Source organism: Mauremys mutica, chromosome 10 (genome assembly GCF_020497125.1).
Source record: "Mauremys mutica isolate MM-2020 ecotype Southern chromosome 10, ASM2049712v1, whole genome shotgun sequence".
Taxonomy (NCBI): Eukaryota; Metazoa; Chordata; order Testudines; family Geoemydidae; genus Mauremys; species Mauremys mutica.
In genome coordinates this window covers 60119978-60134795 of record NC_059081.1, presented here as the reverse complement: position 1 = coordinate 60134795, position 14818 = coordinate 60119978, and the positions used below count along the sequence as shown (strand labels likewise).

The following is a 14818-nucleotide window of genomic DNA, read 5'->3' as shown; positions in this document are numbered from 1 at the left end:
TGTGAGAACCATTCTAAACGTATTTTGATAAACGTATTTTGATAAATCGTCTATAAATAAGAGAAAGTGGAATCAGTTCAAGGTAGGCATTACAGTAATTTTGTCCAGCAACAGAAATACTTAAATGGAGAAGCTTCAGACAATTTTAGCTATGTCTGTATATTTATTTATCACATAAATAGGATATCCCCCCCAAAAAAACCACTGTCACATTCAAATATTTTACAGCTCAACAGCCTTTATCATCATATATTAACACACTATCAAAGACCTAAAAAAAGGTTTTACATGTGTTTGTTGCAAAATTTAGTGTCTTTATTAAATTGTAGTTGGGTGGTGGTCCAGTAACAAGTATTTATGAACTAACAAGCAAGAAGAGACTTAAGTTTATGAATACGTTAAAGGATTACTGCCTTACAATACCGTGAGAAACGAGATGGATGAGGTAATCTCTTTTATTGGACCAATTTCTGTTGGTGAAAGAGACAAGCTTTCAAGCTACACAGTGCTCTTCTTCACATCTATGTGGCTCAAAAGCTTCGTAGATCTGAAGAAGAGCATTGTGTAGCTCGAAAGCTTGTCTCTTTCACCAATAGATATTGGTCCAATAGAAGATATTACCTCACCCACCTTGTCTGTCTCATATCCGAAAACCAAGAGGGCTGCTCCACCACTTAAAATACTGCAGTATTCTACAGCAATTAAAACAAAGTGCAGCGACAGTATAGGAAAAGTCAGTGCTTGGAATGTTACTATGTAATACAGTAATATTTGGATAAGAGTTATGCAAACAAGGGAATTAGATGGATCAGGAGATTAGAAAAATATTTCAAATCCCATTACCAGGTTGTCAGTTCAAATACAGCCCAAGATCAGAGTAACCAAAACCTGTCACCATCTAATGGTCAACTGATGGCCTATGTTATGAAAAATTATGGGTAGCACAGAAAGGGTCATTTAGGATGAGAAAGCAAAAAAGGACATTCATTCAATGAAATTAAACTGTTAAAACAAAAATGATCAAAGAAAACATTTTTAAAAAACACAATACATATGACACTATAAAATTCACTGGCATAAAATACCAAAACCAAGAGCTTAATAGAATTTTTAAAAAGGATTAGCTGTCTATATGGATAACGAGAACATCCACAGTAACATTAGAAAGGATGAAAATGGATAAAGATATAAACCCATATATTTCAAGGCAGAAGCCAGTCACTAACTGCAAGGGATTAGAAAGAAATTTCAACCATGGGCAAGCTACTTCATATTTGTTACTATGTGGATTTTATACCTTTCATTGTAGCCATAGTCAGAGACAGGCTATCAGACCAGTTGGACCACTGATCCATTGCTGAAAAAAGAGAATGCTCTTATGGTTAAGGCACCGGGCTGGAATTCAGGAAAGTTATGTTTTGTTCCAAGGTCTGTTGCTTAATGTTACACACAAAGTCTGTACATACCCGAGTACCCAAGTACCCCATCTGTAAAATATGAATAATACTTCCCTAGCTCATGGGGAGACTTATGGGAACAAATTCACTGAAACACATACAGTAATCACATGGGCTTGGCTACACTTACAAATTTGCAGCGCTGCAGCAGGGTGTGAAAACACACCCTCTCCAGCGCTGCAAATTGCGGCGCTGCAAAGCGCCAGTGTAGTCAAAGCCCCAGTGCTGGGAGCGCGGCTCCCAGCGCTGTCCGTTATTCCCCACAGGGAGGTGGAGTACGGACAGCGCTGGGAGAGCTCTCTCCCAGCGCTGGCGCTTTGACTACACTTAGCGCTTCAAAGCGCTGCCGCGGCAGCACTTTGAAGTGTAAGTGTAGCCAAAGCCTAGATTGTAAGTGCCATCAAAAACCCTATACGCAAATTAAAAATACAAAAACAAAGGAACTGATCCACAGTGGCAATTATGTTCCTACATAAAGAGAAGCCTCAGTTGAATACCCAGTGGACATGCGTGCACATCAGAAAAGAAACACCAGTACTGAAACACTTGTTGGCAATCCAGCAGAGGACTGGAGACTGGACTACACACATACTCTCAGAAGTGACCCTTCCAGGGTTGAGGCACAACAGCGTATCTTTTAACTAGAGAAGTTCACGCAGTCACTGTATGTTCTGTACATAGAGGACTTCTGTCACCATGACTGTCAGCATAGCTAAGTCAGAATTAAGTACATTACAACATCCAAACCATCACAATAATATTTTTGTAAAAATTCTACCTTTTCTCTGTTACCTTGCAAAGAATCTATAGTGGGGTGGGCAAACTTTTTGGCCCGAGGGCCACATCTGGGTATAGAAATTGTATGGCGGGCCAGGAATGCTTACAAAAAATTGAGGTTGGGGCAGGAGGGGGTGAAGGCTCTGGCTCGGGGTGTGGGCTCCAGGATGGGGCCAGAAATGAGGAATTCCAGATGTTAGGGGGGGGTGAGGGCTCTGGCTGGGGGTGCGGGCTCTGGGGTGCAGGAGGGTGATCCGAGTTGGGACTGAGGGGTTTGGGATCAGGGTTGGGGCAGGGGTGCAGGAGAAGGTTGAGGTGCAAGCTCCAGGCAGTGCTTACCTCAAGCAGCTCCCAGAAGAATCATAGAATATCAGGGTTGGAAGGGACCTCAGGAGGTCATCTAGTCCAACCCCCTGCTCAAAGCAGGACCAATCCCCAACTAAATCCCTAAATGGCCCCCTCAAGGATTGAGCTCACAAATTCTGGGTTTAGCAGGCCAATGCTCAAACCACTGAGCTATCCCACGTTCCCCCATCGGCTCCTACGTGGCCAGAAGACTCTGCTGAGCATTGTCCCGTCCATAGGCACCACCCCTGCAGCTCCCATCAGCCATGGTTCCCGCCCAATGGGAGCTGCAGGGGTGGCGCTTGGGGGAGGAGCAGCTAAGCCCCCTGGCTGCCCCATGGCATAGGAGCCGGAGGGGGGGATATGCCGCTGCTTCTGGGAGTCACATGGAGCAGCCCCCAACCCTGCTCCCCAGCTGGAGCGGGGCAAGCCCCAGACCCTGCTCCCCAGCGGGAGCTTGAGGGCAGATTAGAACAGCTGGCAGGCCAGATGCGGCCTGCGAGCCTTTATTTGCCCACCCCTGATCTATAGCCTGGTGGTATTCACCAGGCTGAAGGCAAGTTGACAGACAGATAAAAAGGAAGATTCAAGATAACAAAAAATGTACCAACATTTAGAGAACTAAAAGCACACAGTAAGAGAGATAATTTATTCCGATAGTGCTTGAAAAATTAACAAATTGCAGTAACTCACTAGCATGACTATCCTAATACATAAACGGTGTACAGACATAACTAATCCAGTTATAGCATCCAACACAGTAATTTGTTACAATTAATTTATCAGAGGAAGAAGGTGACCTTTAATAAACTACCATCTTAACAAATACACAGGAATCCTATTTAAGTAATAAGACAAAGTCAGTGCATCATGCTAAATGCTCACATGCCTCAGGTGCTTTCCGAGGCACAAGGCAAAATTATGGCTCTCTCAACGTAGGGAAGAGGATGAGCCTGAAAGCACTTGTTTACTGTAACAATTCTGACAAATGACATTCTGCTACTACTCATCATGCCCCTACACTTATGAAGAATGGAGTAGTTAATTATCTATACCAACCAAATGCTTTTAGAAAAGAAAAAGCTGTTTATCAGCTTCTCCAAGTTGTCTGCACTTCCAGCCTCCTCCACTCTCATACTTTTCAGACAGGCCCTATACATGCTACCATCACATTCACTCTCCTGTCAGTTTCAATAATGTCTGCATTCATCAATGGAGCACATTTTTCAGATTAAAAAAAATGTGAGTTAGACAATGTCTCTTCAGTTAGAGAACGTTTATGGGCTAGCACATATTTTTACTTTTCAGAAGCTTCTCACAGACAAATGTTCCATAATAAAATTCAGAATCATATTTCTACTTGAACTATGCACCTGCAACTCTCAAGAATCACTTTCTGACACCCTTTTTAGGAGAAAGGTGGTACGAAACCTCTTAAAATGGGAATTTTGGTAGGTGCTACAAATGAACTTAACAAAAAGTCCCTCGCCTTTTATCTATCCACAAAAGATCTTATAGCTCCATCTAGCTCTGTACAACGGAACTCAATGCAATAACAACAATACAGAAGCAGGAAATTTCAGCATCATTTGCACACAATGTAATATAAATACTGACTGTATAACTGGCATAGGTGTGAATTTACTTTTTTTTTAATAAAGGAAACAATTGGTTCTAACCATTTCTTTTATTTTATTTAATTTGTTTCCTTGAACTACAATAGCAGGGTATGTCTACACTACGAAATAAGGTCGATTTTATAGAAGTAGATTTTTAGAAATCTATTTTATACAGTAAATTGTGCATGTCCACATTAGGCACAGCTCACCGTCACCGCTGCTGTTGTGGGCAAGTCTACTGTGGGGGCTGCTGTGATCCAAGTAGCCAATGCAATCACTGACGTTCTGTTATCAAGGGTAGTGACTATGGGAAACGTGCGGGCTTTTTTAGATTTTAGGTGCATCATATTCCTGTCCTTTGTCTCTGATGAAGAAGTCTTGCAGCAGTACATTCCAGTCCAGTCGGCGCTGTAACACTCCATTGCACTTCTGTGGTTGACACATGTAACAGTTCCAGGGCTCTTGCTCTTTTGCCTTGGCCGAGGTACATTGCCCTACTCGGACCTCCAAGCATTTGACACAGAAGCACCTGCAGTGGCTGGCATTGCTACACAGCAGCAGCTCCTTGCCTTCGCAGCAGACGGTGCAGTAGGACTGCTAACCGTCATCATCCACCGCTTCCGCTGCAACTCTGCTCTCCTGCGATGAGCTTGGGGATCTGTACTGGTCCTCTTGGGGGTGCTGCTTGCACCAGACGGTGCAGTAGGGACTGGTAACCGTCCTTATCGGACATGTAGCTTGGCTGGGGGTTCTGGGAACGTCTTCCCTGCCCGGCTCCTAGCAACCTCCAGGGCATGGTGTACGGCTCCATCACTCCCCCTGCAACTCTGCTCTCCTGCTCCCCAGCAACGAGCTCAGGGGATCCGTTCATGAAGCCTGGACATTAGTAAGCAGCAGTTCAACTATAGGCTGAGCAAGTGCAGAATGGGGATAGAATGTGCCTTTGGACGTTTAAAAGCTCGCTGGCACTGTTGGTCAGACCTCAGCACAACCAACATCCCATTGTTATTGCTGCTTGCTGTGTGCTCCATAATATCTGAGAGTAAGGGGGAGACCTTTATGGCAGGGTGGGAGGGTGAGGCAAATCACCTGGCATCCGATTTTGAGCAGCCAGACACGAAGGTGATTAGAAGAGCACAGCAAGGTCTGCTGCGCATCAGGGAGGCTTTGAAAACCAGTTTCATGATTGGCCAGGCTTCAGTGTGACAGTTGTGTGTTTTTCTCCTTGATGCAAACCCACCCCCTTTGTTGATTTTAATTCCCTATAAGCCAACCACCCTCCCCGCTTCGAAATAAAGTAACTATTGTTTTGAAACCATGCATTCTTTCTTTATTAATTTTTTAAAAAATTATGAGATAACAGACAAGGTAGCCCGGTGGGATGGGGAAAAGGACAAGGCCACATTGCTTAATGTAGCCACACTAAAAATCAAACTGTTTAAATGACAGCCTTATATTGCTTGGGCCATCCTCTGGAGTGGACTGGCTGCGTGCCCGGAGCCGCCGCCTCTGTGTTCTTGGGCATCTGGGTGAGGAGGCTATGGAACATGGGGAGGAGGGTAGGTGGTTATACAGTGGATGTAGTGGGGGTCTCTGCTCTTGTTGGCTTTCATGCAGCTACAACAGACGCTTCATCATGTCCATTTGCTCCCCTATTAGCCTCAGCATCGTGTCCTGTCTCCGCTCTTGCTGCTCACTTAATTCTTTCCTGGCCTCTGCCACTGAATGCCTCCAAGCATTAAGCTGTGCCCTATCAGCGTGGGAGGACTGCATGAGCTCGGAAATCACGTCATCGCGAGTGCGTTTTTTTCGCCTTCTAATCTGCGATAACCTCAGGGATGCAGATGATAGGGGGAGCTCTACGATTCTGGGGGAACTGCATAGTCACCTGTGCTGCTGAGTGTGCCACGCTGACCAAACAGGAAATGAAATTCAGAAGTTCCCAGGGATTTTCCTATGTACACTGGCTAGTGCATCAGAGTTCAAAGTGCTGTCCAGAGCGGTCACAATGGAGCACTCTCGGATAGCTCCCGGAGGCCAATACCGTCGATTTGCGTCCGCACTACCCCAAATTCAACCCAGCAAGGTCAATTTTAGTGCTACTCCCCTCGCCGGGGATGAGTACAGAAGTTGATTTTAAGAGCCCTTTACGTCGACGGAACGGGGTTGATTGTGTGGACACATTCATTTTTAAATCGACCTAAAGCGGCTAAAATCGATCTAGCCCCGTAATATAGACCAGGCTGCAGTGTACTATGAACTCATTCCTTAATATGCTGAATTCAAGAAACTCATGGTCACTGATTCCTAAATTCCCTATCACTAAACAGATGATACTGGATGACTTCTCCCCTAGTTGGAATCTTTATTTTTCCAAATCAAACTTCCCTTCTTTGTAACTTAGAAACTTCTTTGATGAAAACTGTTAGACTGTTTGTTGTCTACCACATGTCCAATTGTTGAAATCCCCAATAAAATGGTGCTCTGTACCTTAGAGTACATTGACTGGAGATCTGAGAAGTCTTCCCTTTTTTCCTTCTGTCCTTGTAGTCTGTAGCAGATGCTCAGTCACTTCTTTATTTTCATTCTTTAATTTTTTCCTGAAAGAATTTAGTCATTGGCAGATTGTAGCTCAATAGCATTGTACATAATGTTGACATCCTCCCTTTTCCCTCTTCATTTAATCTCTTCTTTATAGCTCATATTACTTACTCTATAGTGACGTACTTGTTATGAGAATCCTCCCAACCAAATTTCTATTATGTTCTCTAGATCCTCCATCATTTAGTGTCATTTCACTTCCCCTTCTTCTTGCTTGACCTCAATGCTCCTCGTGTTTAAGTAGCGAAATTGTGCTGTAATTCTTCCTACTTTGTTTCAACACACCCTCTATCTTGTCTTGCTTTATATACTATAAGTACAGAATAGATCAAATGATAGGCATAAAAAGGACCTTCTGCCAGTTCCTTTAGTTAAATTAGGCCCACCCAGCAAAGCATTCAGTTGATACAAAACAGTTTTGAATTTGAATACTCATACAGATGTGTAGACATCACAATTACCCATAAATTAGTACTTAATGAAATTTTCAAGTCACCATATACTTTCAATAAGCAAAAAGGATGTGATATAAAGTATGTGCAAATACACTCCTTACTGAAAAAGATTAAGGATTTAGAAGAACAAGGGTTAGAAGCAAATTTTTAAGTAACTCGTTATGACTACATGTTAGCCACCCACTATGAGGGAGAACAACAAAACCAAGAACTAATGATGTGTGGGAAGATTTAAACCACACTAGCATGATTTACTGGTACTAGTATTTTTCCTTATCCTTTATTTCACCAATACAAATAAAATATGCATTTCTGGATTTGGACTGGGATTTTCAAAGAAGTCTTAGGGAGTTAGGCACCCAACTTCCATTGACTTGTAATGATACTGAACACCTAACTCCCCTGGACTCCTTTGACAATCCCAGCAAAAGTCAGAGTGCTTGTGAACTATCCCACTTGTATGTTTAATGGTTTTAACATAGTATCCCCAAGAAATTAGCTGCTCAATTCATAGGTATCAAAGAAATGCTGATGCACTTCCGGGTAAATTTTAAACAGTGCTTTGAAATATTCTGTGTAAATTATTAATTTACTATTATAATCAAATATATTATGCTTTTAGAGTAAGTTACATATATTTTGATCTCTCTTTCATACTTAAAATCATTAAAGTGAAAATGCCAAACAATTTATCATAAATACATAAATGTATGGCTTTATCTTTCTTTTAGATTAAGAAAAATATTCCTTTAAATGAAGGTCAAATATTTCCCTTAAACCAGAAAAAATAAAACTTCAGGAACTGATCTGCATGATTTTAAAAGAGCAAGTATGCTTATAATTAATAAGTCAGCTGCACAGTAACAACAGTGTCATGCTAGCCTTATACTGTACCATGTTGCTCGTCATGTTAATCTATTTAAAATTCCTCACTTTAAAGCAAGGTATGCATAATAGTCTTAAAACAAGGTTAAACCTTAGGATTTCCATTAATATCCTCCCTAAGGCTACTAGGAAATTCCTTAAAGCAAGAGAGTTTAGGTTTTGCTGTGGATTATACTCCAGGGTATTTCTTTCTAGGTCTGTTACTACAATGAGTTTATCTAATGTCTATGTCAGTGGCTAACCACTTTTCAGGGACTGTTTTCTGAGATGCTCATCAGAAGTCCCAGAATAACATAGCAAAAGTAAAATCTGGAAAATTGCAAAATTTGCTCTACCTGTCACAAAAATAAAGTTTCAACTGATTATCAGACTCATTTGTGAGAAATGATGCAGTTCTATATCTAAGTTTCAGATACTGTATTTAGAAGCAGAATTGAAGCCTTTAAAACAAGCTATAGTCTATCACAATGGATCCATACTTTTGATTCCATAATTAAGGTTATGACTCAGTTTCCCAATTGTGGGAAAGGGGGCAAAAGGAGGTTTTGTAGGATTTTATTGGGGTTTTTTTGTTGTTTTTTTAAAAACACAGCCTTCCCTTTGTACCCATAATCACTGAACTTTTTCCTTATTTCCCAAAATTTCTTTTATAGGGTCAAAGCTCTTTAAAGTTTGAGGTTAATCAAAAAGACAAGCAACTTGACCTTGCAAAAAAAAGTTTGTTTTTTAGAAAAAAAATTATTGAAGCATAAATCCAAAGTGACTTGATCTAGAATCAAAATTTGTTTCACACATTAGTCCACAGGGCTATTTTTATTAAGGTTAAGTAGATTTCATTGAATTGTTAGAGGTTGCATTTTGAACTTCTGAAACTTACTGTAGAAGGTCACCATGGAAAATTATATCTGCCATTAGAGTTACTGGCGATGTTACGAATAACTTGAGAAATGCCTGCACCGCTTGAAAATAAGACAAATAGCTACAAATCTTTGATTAAGGTGTAATTTCAGCCAGCACTGGATTGTGGAGACATTGTAGTGGGCACTTTGATAGCTATTGCAAGTGTTTCAACTAATGGAGCAAAAGAGGAATGGTGATAAAGGATGCCCTTGCCTGGTGCTGCTCTCCAAGGAGAAAGTCTGTCTGGAACTGGCTCAAATTAAAGACATGGACATGGAAAATTCTAGAACAGTATGATGGACATAAATTGATTTTTAAAGTTAAATTTCTTCACTACTACAAAACGATAGTCCTAAAAAAAACCCTATTGAATGTTTTCTCTGCATCTAATGATGGCAAAAGACAGTTTTAATCTACTCATTTAATGTGATGAACGGTTCAGTGCTTGTTGAATATTAGGATTTGTGGCTTCCCATGGAATAAAACAAGATGGGTCTGTGTGAATTATAACGGTAGGGCAAGTGACAACACATTTATTAAGACTTCTGCTAAATTTTATTGTCTAAATCAATTATATGGATTAATCTGATGTGTCTTTTTTTAAAGGAATTTTCAGCCTTTTTTCAGAAGTACAGTTACACTGGAACTCTAAAAAGGATTTGGGGCAATTTTCCTTGTTCAAAAGGAGTGATAAAATCTTTAAAGTATTTGAGGTATTAGAATTTCTGTAACGATTTATAAACCTTGCTGCTAAAGACCTATGGCCCTGCACATTAACTTTTTGGAAGGTCCTGTGCAGAACTGTGAACTTCCTCTACATTTGTTTCAAAATTGTACTTTCTGTTCTTCAGTAATTAGTATTATTTTGTTATTTGGTAACCTGTCGGATTTTTAGGTTCAACTCTCCCCTCTCCCCCACCCAAATATACAGACAACCCACACCCATCTTGGTGGTGCAGTAAGAGTTTCCAAGAATGAATGGAAAATTTTGTAGTGCTTAATTTTTTTAAATCATTTTTAATTTTCTTCCATTACAACTGAGAGTTAGACATTTGGGTTATTCACATAATTTTAAACAATACAGTATTTCCAAATCTCTTATAGGCCATGCAAGAGAGTGGTTTGTGACAGTTTTAAAATTGTAACTGAATTTATTTGGCTTGAGTTTTTCTTAGGAAGCAGCAATATTAAGTTACAATTTCCTTTCCAAGATCAAATGCTCTGCTAAAAGGGGGTCTTATGGTTTGCATCATGTATGTAATAATGGTTATTTCTATAATGTATTTCCTTAAATCTCTCCACAAAATCTACAGAATAACTGTAATTTAGTAGATAGCCCACTATACAGTAGTTCCAATTTTTGACTGAAGGCCAGAAGAGGGGGTTCAGGAAAGATTTATTTCAGAATGGGATCCCTATCAAGTATGGGTTGTAGTTGTTTAATGATACCCCATAGGGGTTCCAGTGTGGAGTGGTAGATAACAACTAGGGGTGTGTAGTAGCAGGGGGGTTTATTTCTAAACTGAAGCAAGTTCTCTCACAGTATTTGGGTGGCTCATTCCATGATGTGATCTACTTATCTGGTGGAGTGTCCTTGTTTGGTGAAGGTGGTTTCAAGTGTGTTAATGAGTGTATCCTGTACTTTTTACTCAGAGCATATTCTGTGGTATCTGAGAGCCTGGCTGTAGATAACAGATTTCCTGGTGTGTTTGGGGTGGTTACTGGATCGATGGAGGTGGTTGTGGTGATACATGGGTTTCCTGTATATAGTTGTCCCTAGGGTTCTATTGGTGAAACTGATAATGGTGTCCATAAAGTGCGGGAATGTTCCAGAGAGAGTTTAATGGACAGGTGGTGGTTGTTGAAGTTGTGGCTGAAATCTATGAGGGAGTTCAACCCTCTCTTCACAGGATAAAAGTATCATTGATGTATCTCAGGTATATCATTGGTTTCATGGTGTGTTTTGTTCCTTAACTACTTATGTTACGTTACTTAACTACTTATGCTAAACAACCTGTTCCACTTTGTATTTAGCTGTGACCCTCCGAGTACCTCTCCCAGACCAGAAGAAGAGCTCTGTCTAGCTTGAAAGCTAGTCTTTTTCATGAACAGAAGTTGGTCCAATAAAATAGATTACCCTCACCCACCTTGTCTCTCTAATACTCTGGGACAACATGGCCACACCACCACTGCAAACAAAGATGTCAAAAAATCCACAAGAAATCAGGTACTGGATGAAGAGCAGCTGGCTCAAAATCAACCTGGGAAGGAACAAAGTGATGTTCATTGGTAAATGCAAATATTTTGGACAGATAGCAGGGACAGTGTCTCTACCTCCCAATGAAGGCATATAGCCTCCATTCAAAGTGTTGAGAAGCTGCTGACTCCTTGCAAAGCTTGGATAAAAGGTAGCATTCATTTCTAAAAATTCTGCCTTTCATCTCTAGCTCACTAGGAAACTTTGTCCCTTCCTCCCAGATGAGAACTTGGCCACGGTAATCCCCAGGTTGGATTGCTGTAATTCACTGTATCTGAAGCTTAGGGCTTATCTTCACTACTGGGGAAAGTCTACCTAAGTCACATTACTCTCGCTACGTGAATAACATAGCTGGCGTCGACATAGCTTTGGTAGACTTACCCCGGTGTCTTCACTGCACTGCAACAATGGAGGATGCTCTCCGGTCGACTCATCGCTATACTTGGCACTAGACCCGCTAAAATGATCCCTGCTGCATTGATTGCAGCAGCATGGATCTCCCTGACAGTGGAGACAAGTCCTTAATGTGAAAATAATGCGCAGGCTCCAGCTGGTACAGGAAGCAGTCACTCATCACTTCCATAGTCTAGACTAGCATGAGAACATCAGGTTCAAAACCTTCCTCTCTGAACAAGCCTTTTCAACATAATGACAGTCACATTGGGGAAAGATAGCTCAGTGGTTTAAGCATTGGCCTACTAAACCCAGGGTGGTAAGTTCAATCCTTGAGGGGGCCATTTAGGGATGGGGGGCAAAAATCTGTCTGGGGATTAGTCCTGCTTTGAGCAGGGGGTTGGACTAGATGACCTCCTGAGGTCCCTTCTAACCCTGATATTCTATGATTCTATGACAACACTGACACCCCATTCTACCAAAAAACACACCAAACAAGTTAAAAAAATTCAGGGGGAAAAAAAATCAATGAAAATCAAATACATTTGATAAAATGTATAAACTCTATCCTGAAAATGGAGTAGTGCCAGAGACTCCATGAAATCCCAAAAGGACTTCACCATTGCTACTGATTTTATATGGCAGGTACTTAGATACAGTGATAATGGGCAGCAGTATAAACCCCCAAGTGAGATCATTTATTTTAAAATATTTGTGAATCTACCACTGCATATACTGATGCATGATCTGAAACAGGTACCACACATCTTAGAAACTAAATATTTTAAAGCTTTTTCACTTTTACTGAAAAATTGTATTCTAGTAGAGGAATAATGTACTTCGGCATAAAAAAAAAAATCAAGTCTTTACCACTTGGGTTCAGCCGCCTTCAGATATTGAATAAAAGTTGTTCCACAAAGACAGAACTGAGGGTTTGATTTTCTGGTTTATCTAGAAATTGGAGGGGAGGAGGCTAGTATAGAATTTGTGTTTTCACAGCACTAAAGTCTTTCCCAATAAGAACTAATTTGTTAGACAGGAATAACTGGTACATAAAATTGATAGAAAATTGAGAGATTTATCAGGAGATCTATTGTTATATCCTTGGGGGCAACAGTTTTAGGAAGAAATCACTGGAGACACAGAGCTGTAAACCTTGAAGCAGCCATTTTATTGCCACTCACAGAACTAACCAACAGCCAGCCAAAACTGGCTGGACTATCCCCTAATAAACTAACTCAATTACCATAGCAACACAAGATTCTATTACCATGACAACCAAATACACAACATATTCCTCCCCCCTTAATAAGAATGTCCTCTAAATAAAACAAACACACTAAACTAGAGAAGGAGGGTAGACTGCCTCCATTCCCGGCTAAACCCTGGGGATTATTTTGCCCCGTAACCGTGGGTTCGCCCTAGCTAAAGATCCAGCCAATGAGGAGGCCTTCTGTCTCTAGATGGATTACGGCGGACTTCTGGTGTTGTTGCACCCAAAAGCGTCTTGGGCGCGGGCCTGACAATGGGCTCCGGGTTCGTAGGGTGAATGGGTGAGGATAGGGTATCAGTTCATGCCGGGCAGAAAGGTATCTCTGCCGCTGGCAGTAATGGAGGGGAAAAGTCAGGAACAGGTGACTCTTGATTCGGTGTCTCGCCGGAGGTGATGAAGTCAGGCAACTCAACCAAAGATGTGTCCTGAGGACTGGTATGACCTGGCAGCAGCTGATCTACATGTTGCCACCAGGTGAGAGCCTCTTCAGTCCAGACTGTATAGGAAACAGGTCCCGTTTGAGCAATGACAGTGGCAGGGACCCATTCCTTCAAGGGGGCAAGCGAAGTCAACGTGAATACGTTGCCATGGGTTTTCAGGCCAGTCCCATGGATATAGGGGTGCCCACTGGGGTGCATTCCTCACACCCTGACATGACATACAAGCTCTTGCCTTCTCTTCAATAGCACTGTCCAATCCAGGCCACCAAAAATAGCTTCGTGCAATTTCCTTCATGCGCACTATTCCACAGTGACCGGAATAGAGCTGTTCTAACATCTGTGATCAAAGTGGTGGTGGGATAATGACATCTCCCCCACAACAAACAACCAGATTGGACTGATAACTCCGTCCTCCTGGACATGTAGGTAACAAGGTTGGGTGAAACCAGAGAGGTTCGTCGAGATGTTCCATGCATCACCAGGTCCAGGTCCATAACTTGGGACAATACTGGGTCAACTCTTTACCTGAGTAGCGGTGATGGAGTGTATTCTCTACCTGTTCAAAGTAAAAGATTTCCTTCTGGGCAATATCTCGACGGTTGACTGGCAAAGGCAGCCTTGAGAGACCATCCGCGTTGCCGTGCAGAGTGGATTTCCAATATTTGGTTTCATGTGTGTGCGTGGAAAGCAACAATGCCCACCGCTGCAAGTGACTAGCAGCTAATGGAGGAATGAGTGTGTGGGGTCCAAAAATTGAAGTCAGGGGTCGATGGTCTGTGAGAAAAGTAAACTTCCATTGGAACAGGTACTGATGAAACTTCCGAATTCCGAAAACAATTCCCAATGCCTCACGTTCGATTTCGGCACAGTTAGTTTCTGCTTTGCCTAGAGTGCGTGAAGCAAAAGCAATAGGTCTCTCTTCTCCCAAAGGCATAATGTGTGATACGACTGCTCCCACTCCATAAGGGGACGCATCGCAGGCAAACCGTAGGGTTAAGGATGGATCAAAGTGCGACAGAACTTCAGAATTTAGCAATGCATCCTTAGCTTTGTTAAATGCAACATCACAGGCTTCAGTCCACTTCCAGGCCTTGTTCTGCCCAAGGAGTTTGTCAAGTGGTTTTAGCAGTGTGGCTAACTGTGAGATGAACTTTCCAGAATAGTTCAATAGTCCTAGAAACGAGCGAAACTGGCTAACATTTCGAGGAGGGGGAGCCTCCACAATAGCCTTAACTTTGGCAGGGGCCTTATGAAGACCTGTAGCATCAATTATGTGCCTCAAATATTCAACAGAGGGCTGGAAGAATTCACACTTGTCTTTGCGGACTCACAGTCCATACTCTTCCAGTCTTTGTAGGGTAGCCTCTAAATTCTTTAGGTGATCCCTCCTCATTCCTTCCAGTGACCAGAATGTCA

At 41.7% G+C, this 14818-nt stretch overlaps 1 protein-coding gene across 9 annotated transcripts in view; it reads right to left on the bottom strand.

Annotated features, from left to right (window-relative positions):
* PARD3B (par-3 family cell polarity regulator beta) overlaps positions 1-14818 on the bottom strand; it is a 665445-nt gene that overhangs the window by 482091 nt on the left and 168536 nt on the right. The window contains exon 6 of one of the 9 annotated variants that reach the window (XM_045032217.1): positions 11187-11300. The exons of the other annotated variants lie outside the window; for them this stretch is intronic. The gene's annotated coding sequence lies outside the window, so the exon portion shown is untranslated. The remainder of the gene's footprint in view (positions 1-11186; positions 11301-14818) is intronic. 9 annotated transcript variants of the gene reach the window in all.